The following is a 19,881-nucleotide window of genomic DNA, read 5'->3' on the forward strand; positions in this document are numbered from 1 at the left end:
AGAACCCTGAGCTTGTTTTAATAATCTTCTGTGAGTGTCTCAAAATTTGAACAAGAGGTTTCACAGTTTCATTTTGCACCAGGCCTTGCAAATTGATCCTGCAGGGTCTGCAATTTTCCTCCTCTACCCCATTAGACAGAAGAGCTTCTATGCCCTACTCTTTGCCCTTCAGTGCCTTTGTTCCTCTTCCCTGGAGTTTAGAGCACTTAAGCATTTTTTCTTGATAATGACTTTAGGCTTTTACAAAAGGCAGGAAGTGCCGCAAACCAGTTCGGGGGCTTCTGCCTTCCATCTTTCAAATATCTGAGTCAAGGAAGCATAAAAGGGACTGCTTTCTCCTTGAAATGGAAAAAGTAGAACCCAAAATGGGGAGAATACCTACACCTCAATATTCCACTAAATTATTATGCCACATAGATAGTTTTGTTTTAATTAACTTTTAAATCTTTATAATCAGTTCTGATGATTTTGTCATTTGAAATGGGACTTTGAGAGCAGAACTTTGACACATATTGCTACAGCTATACAAAGCAAGGGCACAAGAGACCTCAAATGGGTGTTGCTATGGTAGAGCAGCATAAACATCATTGGGACACTTAAAAGAGTAATTACCCCCGGAGCAGGAAGCACGAACTGGGACCATTCCAAGCAAACCCAGATATATAGTTACTCCAGCTATAAATTATGGAGTCAGGATTTGAACCTAGGTCCATGTGACATCCACTGCGTTGATATTAATTAGCATAATCTGTGACCAGCTCCACCAATTCACCTTGAATGCTTCATCCCCATCTATTCTGTTATGGTCCTGTTGACATGGCCTGAGAAAGGCTGGGTTCACAAATGGAGAACTGTATTCATGAGAAGCCCAAGAACTGCATTCCTTAGTTGCAATTGGCCAGTGCTCCAGGCATGAATGAGGGAAGTTTCATCTTCAATATTTACTGAAAACAGACACTGAAGTTTGAGAAGCAAATGTAAAGTGCTCATTCCAAAAGCCTTTTTATATACATGTTAAATCAGTTTGTGGGAAAGAGACCACAGAGATTGTTTAAACATTCATACTGATGACACAACTGTTCTCAAATATGCAGTTCCTTGTAGTTATATGTGGAATTAATTGCATATGGAGGAAGTCATCTTTTGAAACTGGATTTAAAGGAAATAGTTCATAACTCAGTGATATCAACACGCGCACCACTGTGCCTGGGACTTGGTTCGCTGCATTTTCCTTATCTGAGCTGCTGCCTGAAGACGTTGTTTTCTCTCTTGAGGCGTCACGACCCAGCTATGTAGTTCTGCATAAAGAATCCTGGGGGCAGAATGGAAAGGATGTCCCTTAAACACCCCTGGAGCTGCTGGAGTCTCTTCCGTCATGATCCTGGATTCTGGAGTTCAGCTTCCTTCTCTGGGTCCACTCTCGGTGGAGAACTCCAGAAGGCTGGTCCTACTCTATCCTTGAATTCCATCAGAGTAATGCAGCAAGTCATCTGGAAGCAGGATTTCCTCCCTCACCGCACAGCACATTCCAATATTCATCCTTAACTAAATTACCCAAAATGCTTTGCAGAATCTCTTGTCAACCACAAAGCAGTTAGATAGCTAAGTTTAGAGAGAAACAACCCCTTATCTATCGCATGCTAAGAGACATCAGCAGCATTTCCTAGAGATGGTCTTAGCCCTGCTCTGAGGCTCCAGTTCCTCTAAGATACCATCAGCCCTTAACCAAAGCTACATAAACTGGTGGGCCTCCCCCATATGTCTTACTCATGGCGGTAATCACACTTTCAGTACATCTGTTGTTTTTAAATTTCCAGTCCCATTAATTCTGCACCCCCCCTTTTTTAAAGATATGAAGAGTTGAGACTACCCATATTCACTTTGAAGTACCCTCACTTAAATGAGAGATTTTGGGGAAAAAAATTGAGACATGAGGTAATCCTGAAAATATGAATAAAAGAATATAAATATTTCCCCAGCCTCTCTCGTCTTCATTAAAATACACAAGAGGAAGAAACGGGTTTGCCCTTCTATATTTAATTTGGACTCTAACCTCTTTGAAAACTTCAGCAGTATGATTAATTTTAGCTTATCTTATGGAATGTCTCTCCACCTATAAATAAGTCTATTCATCTTCAGGAGAGCATAAATATGCCTCCTGTTTTACAGCTATTTTTTAATATCTCTTACATATAATTGTAATGGGATCTATTTCCAGGACAATAGCTCGGTATCAGTTACATTTCCTTGTGCTCTATTAGTTCCATGGTTGGAAAAGTTAAGCATCCTTGGATGGATATAAATACAATGTTAAGACAGAGTACCATGAATAATTCAAAGAGAAAAGATAACCTGATATTGTATCTAACAAGTCTCAAAAGAACAAGTAGGGAGAAGGGGCAAGGAAGGAGGAGGAAGAGACAGAAAATGGGGGAAGAAGAGGAAGAGGAGGAGGGGGAGAAGGAGGAGAAGGTAAAAGCAAGAGTTGAGAAATTTTAATTTCAGGTAAAGATGTAGAAATTTTTATTTTTAAATTTTTTTCTATGTTGTCCCATGTAATGTTGGAAATTTGTGGAACAGCAGAAAGGGGACAGGATGGGCCACAGAAAATCATGTTCTATACCTTCCTTAGCAAATTATTTGATTCTCCATTTTTCAGAGTCCCCAAGCTCATGTGACATCCATGTGTCCACACGGGCAATTGCATGTCTTGTCTGTGCAGAAACACAACAGAGCATTGCATTGTTAGGTGCTTTGAGGCTGATCATGTTCAAAATTACTTTCAAATAATTAATCATACTTATATGATAATATATGCTTCAAATTGGTAATAAAAGCAACCAGTTAGATGGGAGATGATGTACTCACCTCTTGAAAATCATATTGCTATAGAAAAAAAAGTATATGGTATTTCTAGAGCTGTAGTTCATTTCTTACACTTGAACTTAAATCTTCAAATGAAAACTTACACATGAGGAATTACACGTGGGACTTACACATGGGACATGAATTATCGACTTTCCCCTCCTAGGTTGGCCCCATTGAAAGAATGGACTTTCCGCTGGAAGACAAAGAGCTTGCTTTTCTTGGGAGAAATATCTCTCCATTGATAAATAATGAGCAAATGCAGAACACTTAAGTACTGTTCTGCCAGTAGTATGAACAGTGTCAGCAACAAACAGCTGGTCCTCGTCTGTTTTGCAGGCAAAGAAAATAGGAACCCGGCATGCATCTGAGTTCCCAGATGATAGGGGGCTTCCATTTGCCAGGTGTATACCCAGCAGAAAGCCCTATACTAGGTTGTTTCACAAAAAAAAAAAAAAAAAAAAATCCCTACCCAGAAATGGTTAACAAAGCTGTGGAAGTACTAGGAAAGCCAGCAAAGGGCTTTTTGTTCATTTTTATGTCCATTTCTGTAATATGATTACTTTCTGCAAGGCAACCTCATATTTTCTCCAATTGGTAAACAAATACCCAGGGAGCAAAATATAGTCACAAAAGTCCCTAGAATGGTGGGCAGTTCAACTGTGATTTCTACCGTTAATTGAATCAAACTAATTATTTCAACAATCATAAGTGCATTCTGAGGAACCAAGGATGTAGAAGGCAGGAGTGATGAGTGTACAATTCACAAATAGCTGTCACCTTTCACTCACTTGCTTCTACTTGCTGAATCCAGGAATCAGGATCATATATACTAACACACTTTGCAGGCAAAGCTTTCAGGTAGTCCCATATAATTGTTGTGTATCAAACTCTAAGCAACACATGTTGCTTTTGTCTAACCCAGGAAGGTGAACTGAAATGACAGTAATTTTCTGGATAATTCAATCCAAGGGAATAATGCCCTGGAGTCACTTGGTGACATTAAGGTTCTTGCAGTGTGTGCCTTAGAACAAAGTTACATGGGAGACCATGTTTGAACAATGTCCTTTAAGGAATTCAGTAACTAAACCCCACTGGATGGGAGCCAAGACAAGCCTGTTTAATGCCAAATTCCACTATAGTGGGTCATGTTATTGGATGGCTCAAATGAATTTGGGCCAGGAAAAAGGGCCTCCTTTCCCTCCAAAGTTGATTTTTTTTGTCTGAATTATCCAGATAATTTCTTCACTTTTTGACTTCTTTTGCCTGCATGGAGTAGAGAAGCAATTCTACTTACTTATTTCAGAAAGAACCACCTAATTCTATATGGTTATTTACTCTTTTATTAACATACTCATCTGTTCATTGTGATTCACGCAGCAAACATTTACTGAACCAACAAAAGAAAAATTATCCCTATGTATCATGCTATTTGTTTGAGAAACTAATCAACTGAAAACTCTTTCAAGTATCATGAAGCACCAGAAAAAAAGTGAAAAAATATTTGGAAAAGTTCCCCTGAAATGTCATATTTCTTTAAAGACAAAAGTTGAACTTGCAAAACAAGTGAGGCCTACACAGCACCTTTTACTTGAAAAGATTCTAGGGATTAACATTTAGTCTTGGCAACATTGGTTCTAGGAAAAAAAAAAGAAAGCTTTAAAAAAAAAAAGACTGGAGAAGTGGAAACCTGTATTTTGTAAGTTTTCCTCTATTGGATGAACATTTTGGTCCAGGCCACCATTTCAAACCTAACTCAATTCATTAGATCCATGTGTTGAGTCCTAAAATTCCATTAAATGAAGCTGCATGGAAAGTGGGGTCTTCATTCACCCAAAACTCATTTCTCTTCTCCCCAACTCTCTCCAAATCTTAGCAGCTCATTTGAAAGCAATTCTTATGTGGAAATGTGTTATATATACCTTTTCCTGCTAGGATATTGATCACTGATGTCCGGTCTCTTGCAATTAAAACCAATAACAAATGGATATTACCCAGGGTTAAATATGGTCTTCAGCAGCCTGGTAATGGAGGGTGGAAGGAAAGTGATAGACAGTCATAGTCATAGGACAATACAGCTTGGAGGGTCACCTGTTGTTTGCCTGGTTGTTACTGCTCTCAGGAGTGACCCCAACTCTTCAGAAGATGTCCAACAGAAGACAGATAATTATACGAATCTGTCCAAAAGTAGGTGGTTAGGAGATTCAAGCATCAGGTAAAGAGATGGATGGAGGAGAATCATGAATTCTTTCTTTTTTTTTTCAATTCATCCTGCTACATTTTCTTTAATTAAGTACAAAGACCTCTACTCTCTAGGCATATCAACTAGAGACCATTTATTTCACCCACTGCTCTGTTTGGCAGCCAGTCTCTTGTCTCTCTCTTCAGCAATGGTGAGTCGGATTCCTTTTACTTGGGGAAGAGAAATCCATGGTTTGTTGCCTTTGCCAATAACAAAAATGTTGGAGAGCCAGGTGGCAAAGCTGTTGCCGTTAAAAGCTGTTGCCATTGGCATTTTTCACACAAACCATGTCAAAAGAGCCAGGATGTCTCTCTCTGTTGGTAATCACACCAATTCTTCCCACGTTAGCACCTCTGGTCATCATACACAGGTTACCAGTGTCAAACTTGATGAAATCAGTAATCTTGCCAGTCTCCAAATCAATCTGAATGGTACCATTCAGGATTAGGGAATCAGGATATCGAATGGTTCCTGCATCATGAGTCACCAGATGAGGGATTCCTTTTGTGCCCACGAATATCTTTCTCACTTTGCACAACTTGTACTTGGCCTCCTCAAGTGTAATGCGATGAACAGCAAAACGACCCTTGGTGTCATAGATCAGACAGAAATTCTCTCCAGTCTTATCAATGCTGATGACATCCATAAAACCGGCGGGGTATGTTATATCGGTTCGGACTTTGCCATCAATCTTGATAAAGCGCTGCATGCAAGTCTTTTTTACTTCATCTTCTGTCAGGGCATACTTAAGTCTGTTCCTTAGAAAAATGATGAGAGGAAGACACTGTTTCAGCTTGTGGGGACCAGTGGATGGACAAGGAGCAAGCACACCAGTCAATTTATCCAGCATCCAATGCTTTGGAGCTGCTACCCGCTTCAGATGCTTCTTGGGACCACGAGCCATGGCTGCTCTAGGCACGGAAAGAGTGAATTCTTTCTTAATCTGATCATTATAGCTTTTCACTTTTTGTGCATGAGAGTGAATATAATATACAATACTCATATAGAAAAGTCCATAAATCGAACACCTGTGAAATCAACATGTGGGTCAAGAACAGAACAGGGTACTACAGAAGTCTCTCCACAACCCTTACCTATCACATGTCCAGATCCTGATTTTTTGTTTTTTTGCGGTAAATGCTTATTTTCTTGATAGATCTGTGCCCCAAGCATGGATATCAATCAGGTATGATTGCTTGTTTGTTTATAATAATTCTTTAGTTGTAGACGGACACGATATCTTTATTTATTTTAATGTGGTGCCGAGGATCAAACCCTGTGCCTCACATGTGTGAGGCAAGTGCTCTACTACTGAGCCACAACCTCAGCCCTAATTTGTTTGTTTTTAACTTTTTTCATTTATACAGAATCATACACTTTAGTGCTTTGCTATATTTGCTCAACCTTACTTTTTTATTTTGGTACTGAGGATTGAACCCCAGGGCACTTAACCACTGAGCCACACTCCCAGCCCTTTTTATGTATTTTATTTGGAGACAAGGTCTCCCTGAATTTCTTAGGGCCTTACCAAGTGGCTGAGGCTGCCTTTGAATTTGTGATCTTCCTGCCTTAGCCTCCTGAGTCACTGGGATTACAAACATGCACCACACCCAGCTCAACTTTACATTTCTAAGACTGACCTTTCATTCATTTTTTTGCATCTGAAGGAGATGGGGTTTGATGAGTGAAGACAGGTAAGTCCTGAGACCCCTCAACTTTGTACTTCATTGGTAGTTCAGCAAGACTAATTACTATATGTCTAGGGTTCTGTTGCAAAAAATAGAATCCTCCTTAGCTAATTTTGGCACATAGGGATTGAACAGATTTTTACCACAGAATTATTGAATGGACACATGAAATAGTATTTAGGCTGAGCTTTGGGTTATCTTCCTGTGCTCTCCCCAGCCACACACGTACTGGGCACCAAGGGAGCTCCTGCCACTCAGCATTAGACTCCCTCCAGTCCCATCACCACCTTGCTGCTGCCTTGATCATGAAGCCACTGTAATCAAATTCTCCTAATGAAGAAAGTACCATGATTACAAAGCCATTGCCACAGATTCCAGAACCATTCTATGCCTGGTGCAAATGGCCTCAGAAAGAATGAATATCCTGTTGGGCTGCTCTGCGGAATATGCCTGTAATCATGGTGACTTGGGAGGTGGAAATGGGAGGATTGCAAGTTCAAGGCAAGTCTCAGCAACTTAGCAACACCCTGGCTCAAAATAAAAAAAAAGGACTAGTAATGAAGTGCTCCTGGGTTCAATCCCCAGACCAAAAAAATAAAAAATAAAATAATAATAATAATAATAATAATAATAATAATAATAATAATAATTCTGTGCCTTTCTTCTAGATACTCAGGAAAGGTACTGTGCTAGTGACTGACTGTGCTGCATTGCCAAGTAAAACCAAACAGTTCCTGACATTCCTGCCAGCAGAAAAGGCAAAAGAAAATAAGGGCGTTTGGCTTACATAACCTAGAACCCCCAGAATTTTAGATAAAGTGGGTGGGAAAATTTAGTTTTTAGCTCTTCAGTCTTTGTTACACAAACAGAACATTACAGCAATGGCTTTCAAATTAGAGATCAGGGCTTATAACTAATAATCATGAAAGCATTGAAAAAAATGGAAAGGAACAGAACAGACAATATCAGAGGACACCAATGCGGTAAGGTTAAGTGCGGTTTTATGCAACACAGAGAGGTGCGTACATTGGATTGCAATATATGATATTTTTGTACTGTGGATTAAGATTTAAAAAAAAAGTTCGAGCCAAGCACAGAGATAAGCCTGTAATACTAGCTACTCAGGAAGCTGAGACAGGAAGATTGCAAGTTCAAGACCAGCCTGGGTAGCTTTTTCAATAAAGATATATTGGACAAATCCTTTTGATTAGTGTCTCCTAACACTCCCTTTAGAAGCATCTCAGAGGTCTGAGAGCATCTCTTTCAGCCTGACCAGTTCAGAGGTCTGAGACACAATGCTAGCAATTTGAATCAGGTCTTTTCCACAGATTGCTTAAATTCAGTTAAGATCTGTTAAATTCCAGATGAAACAGGTGTTGGCGATCTACATGCTGCAAAATAACTAGTTGAGTGTTCCAACTGCAGTCACAGATGTTCATGTCTACCTTCATCCTTTCATAAGTCATCCTCCAAAATCGTTTCTGTAGTCATTTTAAAAATGCAAACCTTAGTATTTTGTTCCTGTTTTAAGGCATTCGGTAGTTCTTGGGTTGGAGCGTGATTCCTTGAGGTATTTGTAAAAATACAAATTCCCAGGGCCTTCTTGGGAATTCTAGTTCAATTATTTTGAGATAGGACCCAGAAATCAGTACTTTTAATAGAAACTCTTGCTGAGAAAGAACTGGATCAAAACAATTTGATTTACACCAACCTGGGCCCCCCTGAATTTTTCTAGTCTTTTTGTTCCACTCCACCACAGTCCCCTTCTCTTTCCTTCTTGCCTTCCTCACTCTCCTCTCTCACTTGCCTTCCCCCCATCCCACTCCACAAACCAAGAATTCACCTTAAAGCACCCAGTTCCAATCCTACCTCTCTAGGAAACTTATTCCTTCTGTGCTAAAAAAGTTTTTGTTCTTTCAACACTGTGTAATTTGATCATGCATTGCTGTGATCACATTGAATTGTGATCATTTGTTGGCATGCCATTATCTCCTACCCAAACATGAATGAATGCATGTAGATGAATAGATGTTTGGGTGAGTGATGGGTACAACTGATTCTCTAAGATATGGCTTTTCTTTTGATATTGCTCCTAACAAGAGATTAGGACTATTACAACTAGAACATCTGATCTTCTACCAGGATAGCTGGTGAGTTTGGGAAACTAAATGGATTATGGGTTAAGACCAGATTACTTAAGATTCATGTGAGCCATTGATGGATGTCAAGGCTACTAGGTGAAGATTTGATTCGGAACTAAAATTGGCCCAGTATATAAACATATGCCCATAAAATACTTACTAATTACAAAAGGGAGAAGAGTGACTTTATAGCAGAGAAACTTCATAGACACAAATGTAACCCCTGAACAATAACCTCACTGGTGCTGAAAGAGATTGGCCTCATGTGTCTCTTGGTATGCTACCCCAAGGAAAGCACATCAGAGCATTCCTGCAAAGAAAACATGGCCTGATTCTGAAGATAAGGAATCATCAGACCAAATGAGGTAGAGGAATGGCTACAGAATAAGAGACTGAAGAACTGCATCAGAGCAAAAGAGTTTCAAATCCAAAACATTTAAATGTAATGCATGATCCTGGGTTGACTATTGAACTAGAAATTAAGGAGACATTGTTGGACAGTTGGGAAATCTTGAAGGTATTCTGTTAGCTAGATAGAAGTGTTATATCAGTGTTATTTCATAATTTGGACGATTGTACTATGCCTATGTAGGAAAGAATATTTGTTTTGAAAAAATACACATTGTAGGAATTGGGAATGAAGAATCATCAGATCTGCAACTATGACGTAAACGGTTTTTAAGAGAATAATGATAAAAAAAAATAATGGGGACAGAAAAGTAAATAGATAGGAAGTAAATATAAAATGTAGCTAATTGGGAAATCTGCAAAAGGAGATACAGAAGTTTCGTGTCTTCTAAATTATATTCACTTAATTTAAAAATAAACTATTGATTTTCATTTGTGACCAAGATATGATAATAGGATCAGATTTACCTTCATGCTTAAAACAACCGACAAGGCCGCTAGAGTTTGCAGGACAAAGCACCTCAGACAGAATAATTCTGGGGCCTGCAGACAGTTCCCTTTGAATGTCCAGCAGAGTACTGAGCAGTGTGTGCACATGAAAAAACTGTCTAGGGTTAGAGAGAAGGCATTAGAGAAAAGGTAATCAGCATTCACAAAGGGTATGTCTGCTCCCAACAGCCAGACTGGGAAACCTCATAATTCATGAGGCATTGGGTAGAGTAATTAGAAGCATCTTGCCTCAGTACTAAGGAATAAATTACCAAGACTTAATGCTGCTCTGCCTCAGCCTAACAAATTTTAAATAGCAAGACCCAAAAAGATCAAAATGTTTCCAAGGAACTTAACTGCATTCAAGAACAAAGATCAGGAATGTTTATAGGTATACAAAAATAACCAGGACCCAACAAGGTAAAATTCACAATATCTGGCATCTAATAAAAAAGTACCAGACATTCTAAGAAGCAGAAAAATAATGACTTAGAATGAGGAAAATAGTCAATTGAGATATACCCAGAGTGAGCCCAGACATTAGAATGATCAGGCATAAGTATTAAAATCGTTTTTATTATAATATTCTAAAAAATTTTTAAATGGAGATATGAAACTTATAAGAACACATACACAAAATTAAAAAGAACTAAAAACTACTATGTCTGAGATGAAAAATACATTAGATAGGATTAATAGCTGATGAATTATTATAAAAGAAAAATTTTTGAACTTGAAAACAACAATTGAAATCACCCAAGATGAAACACAAAGAGAAAAAATATTTTAAATAAATGTAAGAACTTTCAGCAGGCCAATAAGTGGATAATTAGAGTCTCCAAAAGAGAATAAATAGGGAGAGAAAAAATATTTGAAAAAATAATGATTGAAAATTTCCAAATTTGATGAAATCTATAAATCCACAGATCCAAGAACTCCATCCAAAGAAATCCAAATGCAAGAAACAAAGAAAACTATACTGAGGTAACCTAACTTCTCAAAGACAATGATAGATAAAACATCTTAAAAGCAACCAGAAAAAAAAAAAGTTATGCACAGGGAACCAAGATAAGCAAGACAGCAAATTTATCATCTGAAATTATGTAAGCAAGAAGAGTAGGGCAACATCTTTCAAAGGAAAACTAATTCTCAATCTAGAAGTTTATACTCAGTGAAATAATTTTTTTTCACTCATACAAAAACTGAAAGAATCCATCACCAAAAGCACTTCACTACAATAAATATTAAAACAAGTCCTTCAAGAAAGAAAAGAAAAATGCTGCCAGGTGAAAATATGAATCTTGGGCTGGGAATGTAGCTCAGCAGTAAAGCACTTGCTTAACATGCACCAAGCTCTAGGTTTAATCCTCTGCACTGCAAAATAAAACCACAAAACAAAACAATACAGATCTACTCAAAATACTGAGAACTATAAATGAAAACTCTGGGGAAAATACATAATATCTAATTTATCAGTTTAAATTTCTTTTAAAAGTTTGATTATTTGAGCACAACTTGTAGCAAAATAGTGTGGAATTTATGGTACAAGCAAAATGGATTTAAACAATAGGATAAAGCTCAGGGAGACAGAAATGGAAGTATAATACAAGTCTAGGTAACACAGGAAATTTTCAACAATTCTGTTAAATTCAATAACACAGGTGAAATGAATAAGCCCCTTGAAAGACAAAAAGCTCCTAGAAGAAGCTAAACAGAAAGAGTGCAACATAAATATATCTAAAGTAACAGAGGGTAAGTCAGTGATTGCCTAGGGAGGGGCAGGTAGGAAGGGGTAGGTAGGAGGGATTATAAAGAGGCATGAGGATTATTTTTTTTATTGGTTGTTCAAAACATTACAAAGCTCATGATATATCATCTTTCATACATTTGACTCAATTGGGTTATGAACTCCCATTTTTACCCCAAATACAAATTGCAGAATCACATCGGTTACACACTCACATTTTTACATAATGGCATAATAGTGACTGTTGTATTCTGCTACTTTTCCTATCCCCTACTATCCCCCCTCCCCTACCCTCCCATCTTCCCTCTCTACCTCATCGGCTGTTGTTCCGTTCTTATATGTAATTTTGTGTAACATTGTGTACCATTGAGGGTCTCCTACCATTTCCATATGCTTTCCCTTCTCTCTCCCTTTCTCTCCCCCCACTCGTCTTTGTTTAATGTTAATCTTTTCCTCATGCTCTTCCTCCCTGTTCTGTTCTTAGTTGCTCTCTTTATATCAAAGAAGATATTTGGCATTTGTTTTTTAAGGATTGGCTAGCTTCGCTTAGCATAACCTGCTCTAATGCCATCCATTTCCCTGCAAATTCTATGATTTTGTCATTTTTTAGTGCTGCATAATACTCCATTGTGTATAGATGCCACATTTTTTTTATCCATTCATCTATTGAAGGGCATCAGGTTGGTTCCACAGTCTAGCTATTGTGAATTGTGCCGCTATGATCATTGATGTGGCAGTATCCCTATAGTACGCTCTTTTAAGATCCTCAGGGAATAGTCCAAGAAGGGCGATAGCTGGGTCAAATGGTGGATCCATTCCCAGCTTTCCCAGGAATCTCCATACTGCTTTCCAAATTGGCCTCACCAATTTGCAGACCCACCAGCAGTGTACAAGTGTACCCTTTTCCCCACATCCTCGCCAGCACTTGTTGTTGTTTGACTTCATAATGGCTGCCAATCTTACTGGAGTGAGATGGTATCTTAGGGTGGTTTTGATTTGCATTTCTCTGAATGCTAGAGATGGTGAGCATTTTTTCATGTACTTGTTGATTGATTGTATGTCCTCCTCTGTGAAGTGTCTGTTCAGGTCCTTGGCCCATTTGTTGATTGGGTTATTTGTTATCTTATTGTTTAATTTTTTGAGTTCTTTGTATATTCTGGATATTAGGGCTCTATCTGAAGTGTGAGGGGTAAAAATTTGTTCCCAGGATGTAGGCTCTCTGTTTACCTCTCTTATTGTTTCTCTTGCTGAGAAAAACTTTTTAGTTTAAGTAAGTCCCATTTGTCTATGGGCGTCCTATTAAGGAATTTGGAGCCCGACCCCACAGTATGTAGATCGTAGCCAACTTTTTCTTCTATCAGATGCAGTGTCTCTGATTTGATATCTAGCTCCTTGATCCATTTTGAGTTAACTTTTGTGCATGGCGAGAGAAAGGGATTCAGTTTCATTTTGTTGCATATGGATTTCCAATTTTCCCAGCACCATTTGTTGAAGATGCTATCCTTCCTCCATTGCATGTTTTTGGCCCCTTTATCAAATATAAGAAAGTTGTAATTTTGTGGATTGGTTTCTGTGTCCTCTATTCTGTACCATTGGTCCACCTGCCTGTTTTGGTACCAGTACCATGCTGTTTTTGTTACTATTGCTTTGTAGTACAGTTTGAACTCTGGTATCGCTATACCTCCAGATTCACACTTCCTGCTTAGAATTGCTTTTGCTATTCTGGGTCTTTTGTTTTTCCATATGAATTTCATGATTGCTTTATCTATTTCTACAAGAAATGCCGTTGGGATTTTGATTGGCATTGCATTAAACCTATAGAGAACTTTGGGTAATATTGCCATTTTGATGATGTTAGTTCTGCCTATCCATGAACAGGGTACATTTTTCCATCTTCTAAGATCTTCTTCTATCTCTCTCTTTAGGGTTCTGTAGTTTTCATTATATAAATCTTTCACCTCTTTTGTTAGGTTGATTCCCAAGTATCTTATTTTCTTTGAGGATATTGTGAATGGAGTGGTTTTCCTCATTTCCATTTCATAAGTTTTGTTGCTGATATACAGGAATGCCTTTGATTTATGCGTGTTGATTTTATATCCTGCCACTTTGCTGAATTCATTTATTAACTCTAGCAGTTTCTTTGTAGACCCTTTTGGGTCTGTTAAATATATTATCATGTCATCTGCAAATAGCGATAATTTAAGCTCTTCTTTTCCTATTTTTATGCCTTTAATTTCTTTTGTCTGTCTAATTGCTCTGGCTAGTATTTCAAGAACTAAATTGAATAGAAGTGGTAATAGAGGGCATCCCTGTCTTGTTCCAGATTTTAGAGGGAATGCCTTCAGTTTTTCTCCATTTAGGATGATGCTAGCCTGAGGTTTAGCATATATAGCTTTTACAATGTTGAGGTAAGTTCCTGTTATCCCTAATTTTTCTAGTGTTTTGAACATAAAGGGATGCTGTACTTTGTCGAATGCTTTTTCTGCATCTATCGAGATGATCATATGGTTCTTGTCTTTAAGTCTATTGATGTGGTGAATAGCATTTATTGATTTCCATATATTGAACCAGCCTTGCATCCCAGGGATGAATCCTACTTGATCATGGTGCACAATTTTTTTGATATGCTTTTGTATTCGATTTGCCAGGATTTTATTGAGAATTTTTGCATCTAAGTTCATTAGAGATATTGGTCTGTAGTTTTCTTTCTTTGAAGTGTCTTTGTCTGGTTTCGGGATCAGGGTGATGTTGGCCTCATAGAATGAATTTGGTAGTGCTCCTTCTTTTTCTATTTCTTGAAATAGCTTGAAAAGTATTGGTATTAATTCTTCTTTGAAGGTTTTGTAGAACTCCGCTGTATACCCATCAGGTCCAGGGCTTTTTTTGGTTGGTAGTCTTTTGATGGCTTCTTCTATTTCTTCCTTTGTTATTGGTCTGTTTAAATTGTGTGTGTCTTCCTGAGTCAATCTGGGCAGATCGTATGACTTATGAAATTTATCGATATCTTCACTATCTTCTATTTTATTGGAATATAGGGTTTCAAAATACTTTCTAATTATCTTCTGTATTTCTGTAGTGTCTGTTGTGATATTGCCTTTTTCATCCCGTATGTTAGTAATTTGAGTTCTCTCTCTTCTTCTCTTCGTTAGCATGGCTAAGGGCCTGTCGATCTTATTTATTTTTTCAAAGAACCAACTTTTAGTTTTATCAATTTTTTCAATGGTTTTTTTTTTGTTTCAATTTTGTTGATTTCTGCTCTAATTTTAATTATTTCTTGTCTTCTACTACATTTGCTGTTGTTTTGCTCTTCCTTTTCTAGGTTTTTGAGGTGTAGTGTGAGTTCATTTATTTGTTGGTTTTTTCTTTTTTTGAGAAAAGAACTCCAAGAAATGAATTTCCCTCTTAAAACTGCTTTCATTGTGTCCCATAGATTCCGGTATGTTGTATCTGTATTGTCATTTGTCTCTAAGAATTTTTTTATCTCCTCCTTTATGTCTTCTGTAACCCATTGATCATTCAGTAGCATATTGTTCATTTTCCATGTGATGTAGGATTTTTCCTTCCTTCTTTTATCATTGATTTTCAGTTTCATTCCATTATGATCAGATATGGTGCATGGTATTATCTCCACGCCTTTATATTACTAAGAGTTGCCCTATGGCATAATATATGGTCTATCTTTGAGTAGGATCCATGTGCTGCTGAGAAGAACGTGTATCCACTTGATGATGGTTGATATATTCTATATATGTCGGTTAAATCTAGGTTATTGATTGTGCTGTTGAGTTCTATAGTTTCTTTATTCAGTTTTTGTCTAGAGGATCTGTCTAATGGTGAGAGCGGTGTGTTGAAGTCACCCATAATTATTGTGTTGTAGTCTATTTGACTCTTGAACTTGAGGAGAGTTTGTTTTAAGAACGTTGCAGCTCCATTGTTTGGTGCATATAAATTGATAATTGTTATGTCTTGTTGGTGGATGGTTCCTTTTAACAGTATATAGTGTCCTTCTTTATCCCTTTTGATTATCTTAGGTTTGAAGTTGATTTTATTCGATATGAGTATGGCCACTCCTGCTTGCTTCCGAGGGTCATGTGAGTGGTATGATTTTTCCCAACCTTTTACCTTCAGCCTGTGTATGTCTTTTCCTATCATATGAGTCTCCTGAAGGCAGCATATTGTTGGATTTGTTTTTTTGATCCAGGTTACTAGCCTATGTCTCTTGATTGGTGACTTTAGGCCATTAGCATTTAAGGTTATAATTGAAATATGATTTGTACTTCCAGTCATGTTTATTTATTTATTTATTTTAGTTTGGCTAGTTTTTACTTTTTGGTTATTTTCCTCCCCCTTTACTGAGATACCTCCCACTGTTAGTTTTGGGAACTATTTTTCAATTCCTCTTCTTGTAGTATTTTGCTCAAAATGCTTTGCAGTGCTGGTTTTCTGGCTGCAAATTCTTTTAGCTTTTGTTTATCGTGAAAGATTTTAATTTCATTGTCAAATCTGAAGCTTAATTTTGCTGGATACAGTATTCTTGGTTGGAATCCATTAGTTTTCAGCGTTTGAAATACATTGTTCCAGGATCTTCTCGCTTTCAAAGTCTGTGATGAAAAATCAGTCGTTAACCTAATTGGATTACCCCTGAATGTAATCTGCCTCCTTTCTCTGGTAGCTTTTAATATTCTCTCCTTGTTCTGTATGTTGGCTATCTTCATAATTATATGTCTTGGAGTTGGTCTATTACGGTTTTAGATGTTTGGGGTCCTGTAGGCTTCCAGGATTTGGCAATCCATTCCATCTTTCATCTCTGGGAAGTTTTCTAGAATTATTTCATTTATAATGTTGTCTATTCCTTTGGTTTGAATCTCTATGCCTTCTTTTATCCCAATGACTCTCAAATTTGGTTTTTTTTATGACATCCCATATCTCTTGCATAGATTGCTCGTGGGATTTAAGCATCTTTTCTGTGTTGACTATATTCTTTTCAAGTTGATAAACTTTGTCTTCATTATCTGATGTTCTGACTTCTACTTGATCTATTCTCATTTGAGTTTTTAATTTGGTTTATAGTTTCCTGCATTTCTAGGATTACTGTTTGATTTTTTTTTAAGATCTCTATCTCCTGGTAAAGCTTGTTCTTTGCCATTTGAATTTGTTTGTTTAATTCATTTTCAAAATATACTTTTATTGCTTGGACTTGCTGCCTCATGTCTTCTCTAATATTCCTTTCCATCTGAGTTAGATATGCCTTGAGTTCTTTCCCTATCCCTGTTTCTGATGCTTCTAGGTCCTCCTGTAGAATTAAGTTGTCCTGCATTGTTTGTACTCCTTTTTTCCCTTGTTTTTTCATGATGTTCACGTTACTTTCCAGCTCTATTTGATTGCTGTGTTTCTGCTCTCTCCTATAGATTTGTTTTGGTTTTGTATATCTCTGTTGTCTCTCCTTTGTGTTGGTAGACTATGCCTGCTAAAGTGGATTCCGCTGGGAAGGAATTCCGAAGGCCGAGCTCCAGTGACGTCACCTCTCTGCTATGGCTGGCCCCAGGCTCCTTGCCGGGGTGTCCGAATGGGGGGGTGGGACTGGACTGTCTCTGGTTGGTTTCAGCTCCCGGTCTCTGGCGGGCGGGCGGTCTCCAGCCGCCCAGTCGCGCAGGCAGCAGGTGGGCTGTCGCCGGCGGGTGGGCCATCTCTAGCCGCCCAGTCGTGCGGTCAGTCACCGGGCGGGCAGTCTCCAGCTGCCCAGTCGCAGAGGCAGCGGGTGGGCTGTCGCCAGCGGGCGGGCGGTCTCCAGCCACCCAGTCGCGAGGGCCTGGCCTCTAGTCCCCTGGTTTCTCCTGCTAGTCCTGGTTTCTCCTGCTAGACCAGATTTCCCCTGAGTGATGCCTCTCGGCAGTTCAAACTGTACTCTGGGCCTGCCGTTTGTTGAGTGTGGAGGGTGTCTGTTGGGAACCCCAGCACTCTATTGTTTTGATTTTTTCCGCTTGCCCCTCCCCCAGCGCTGGCTAGACAGGTTTCGTTTTCCCTGCTAATGGGAGGGGGAGTTGAAGGTCAGGTGTCTCTAGTTTTCCCCGCGTCTTTATGCAGGCTTGCTCTGATAATCCCACCCCCGGAAAGCCTAGGAAAGATTTTATGCGAACTCCCCGCTGTATGGGAGCTGAGTAACACACACCTGTTTTATTGTTGCAATCTGTTGAAGAGTGGTGGTGGTTACTTCAGCTCTCCAAGATGGTGGCCGCTGGTTTCCTTGGTGGAGTTTCCGTTGTGGGGGATAGAGCTGTCCCGCTTCCTTCCCCGTCTGAAATCCCAAACTCAGCCCGGGGCTCAGTGGGGGCTCAGCCGGCAGGATTCCACAGAATCCGTAGCAACGTTTCTCCATGCTTGCTGGTTGCTTCTCGGTGGTGCCCCGCCGTCTGTAGTCGCGTGGCGGGCCGCGCGGATCAGTCATCCCAGATCTCCGCGCATGAGGATTATTGACCATGTATCCTCTAATTTATGTTGACCATCATGATGATGGTAATGATTTCACGAGTGTTTACATTTGTCAAAACTGATCAAGTTGCACTATTTATTGCACATATTTATACCTTAATAACTATGCTTTTAGAGAACAATAAAAATATTAAAAGGTATTAAAGAGTTCTTTACAGGCAGATAATTCGAGTAGATTGCTTGAGTATTGGATCCAGATAGACAGATTAAAAATAGGGAGAAAAACTGGCAAAGTAGGAAATAAAGCTATTGGAAAAGCAATAAAAAATAACAAAACAATGTTCTCACTCCAGCTTATTTGTCATCAACAGGACACAACTTGTATACTGAGGCTGTACCACTATAGGTAGACACAGTCTTACCTGAGATAGGTGAACATTCCTCATGTTCATCATCAGAAGAGGTGTGACCACAAGAAGAAAACTAGAACTTTGAAGTCTGGCTTTAGGCAGGCAGGAGAGGATTTCCTGTCTTTCTTGCTTTATGCTCTTTGAGCATTCAGAAGGGATAATGTTTAATTTCCACTTATCAGTAGGTCTTTCCCCACCCTTGAGTAACTCCTCCCTGGGATAAGTTGATGAATTTGGAAATGGAAAACACCCAGACACCCAGAGCCTGCCACCCAGAGCCCTCCAGCATGTGGAAGCCTGACACCCAGAGCCCTCCAGCATGTGGAAGCAGCCTGTGAACTAGGCAGAAAAACATCCCCAAAAGGAGACCCAAGCTGCAAATAACCAACTTTTATTGTAGATTTTCTTTTAAAGGCCCTGGCCTTGATTTAATATTTTAATGGAGATTGAGGTCAATACCTTATTTTCCTATTTGGTCTACTAGAATGTTAATTGAAAAGCAAGGTTGTCTCCCAGTCCTCAATTCACATCAAGAATATAGCCACAGTCAACATTAGCGAAGTCATCTATACACCTGAAGGATTGAGTCCTGGCGATCTCATACCACAACTTGTAGAAAATAAGAAACACTCATCATCAATGACAAAATTTTGTATGATGGTCAGAAAATATTTCCTTTTCAGTTTTACAAATAAATACTAAAGTGTTAGACAATATCATCTATATCCTATTGAAAGTGTTCTCCATTTCTTCTTTTTGCTGTGGTCCTTGAAGCTTGCCTGGTTCATGTGAAATTTTTCTCTGGTTTATGAAGCTTCATCATATCTTTCCATTACATTCCTTTCTGTGCTTAAGTTAATGAGACTCACTCTCTGTTGACTACAATAAAAAAAGCTTAACCAATTCATTTTGTTTAGTTAGATATTCTAATGCTTCCATTTATCTCATTTGAACAAAATGTACATTTCTTGGTATCAGGTAAGTAAGTATGATGACTAAATATAAATGAAATGACCATAGTTTCCTCTGTGAAAGTCAAATTTTTTAGAGATTAGGTGTGTGTGTGTGTGTGATCCATTGCAATTTCTTACATCTATGCTGTTGAAATAGGAATCCTTCTATGGACTGTGGTTCTATGAGATTTGTGTATCACCACCTGGTAGACTGTCTACCTTATTTTAGGCAGAACATCAAAGAGTACACTCACCACATCCTTCTAGTATCTTCATTGCTGGGATGTCTCTGCATCTTGAATGCTAAGTTCTTTTGCCATTACTAAAATACCACACAGGGAGTTGGAATCTATCATTATCATCTGTAGATCATTGTGCTCACCTTGCATGCACATACTAATGGCCATCTTGCACCGAACTGTCTTTTTATGATCTAACTTTTGGGTTTACTTCCATATGAAAATAATAACCAAAGTTCCCAAATACCAGATGATTTGAACTGCCATGGT

At 38.6% G+C, this 19,881-nt stretch overlaps 1 pseudogene; it reads right to left on the reverse strand.

Annotated features, from left to right (window-relative positions):
• Positions 1–5,190: 5,190 nt before the first annotated feature.
• LOC124083954 (small ribosomal subunit protein eS4-like) lies at positions 5,191–6,028 on the reverse strand (annotated as a pseudogene).
• Positions 6,029–19,881: the final 13,853 nt, after the last annotated feature.

Source organism: Marmota monax, unplaced genomic scaffold (assembly GCF_021218885.2).
Source record: "Marmota monax isolate L192 unplaced genomic scaffold, Marmota_monax_Labrador192_F-V1.1 WCK01_AAM20220418_F8-fsc00056, whole genome shotgun sequence".
In the NCBI taxonomy this organism is placed as follows: domain Eukaryota; kingdom Metazoa; phylum Chordata; class Mammalia; order Rodentia; family Sciuridae; genus Marmota; species Marmota monax.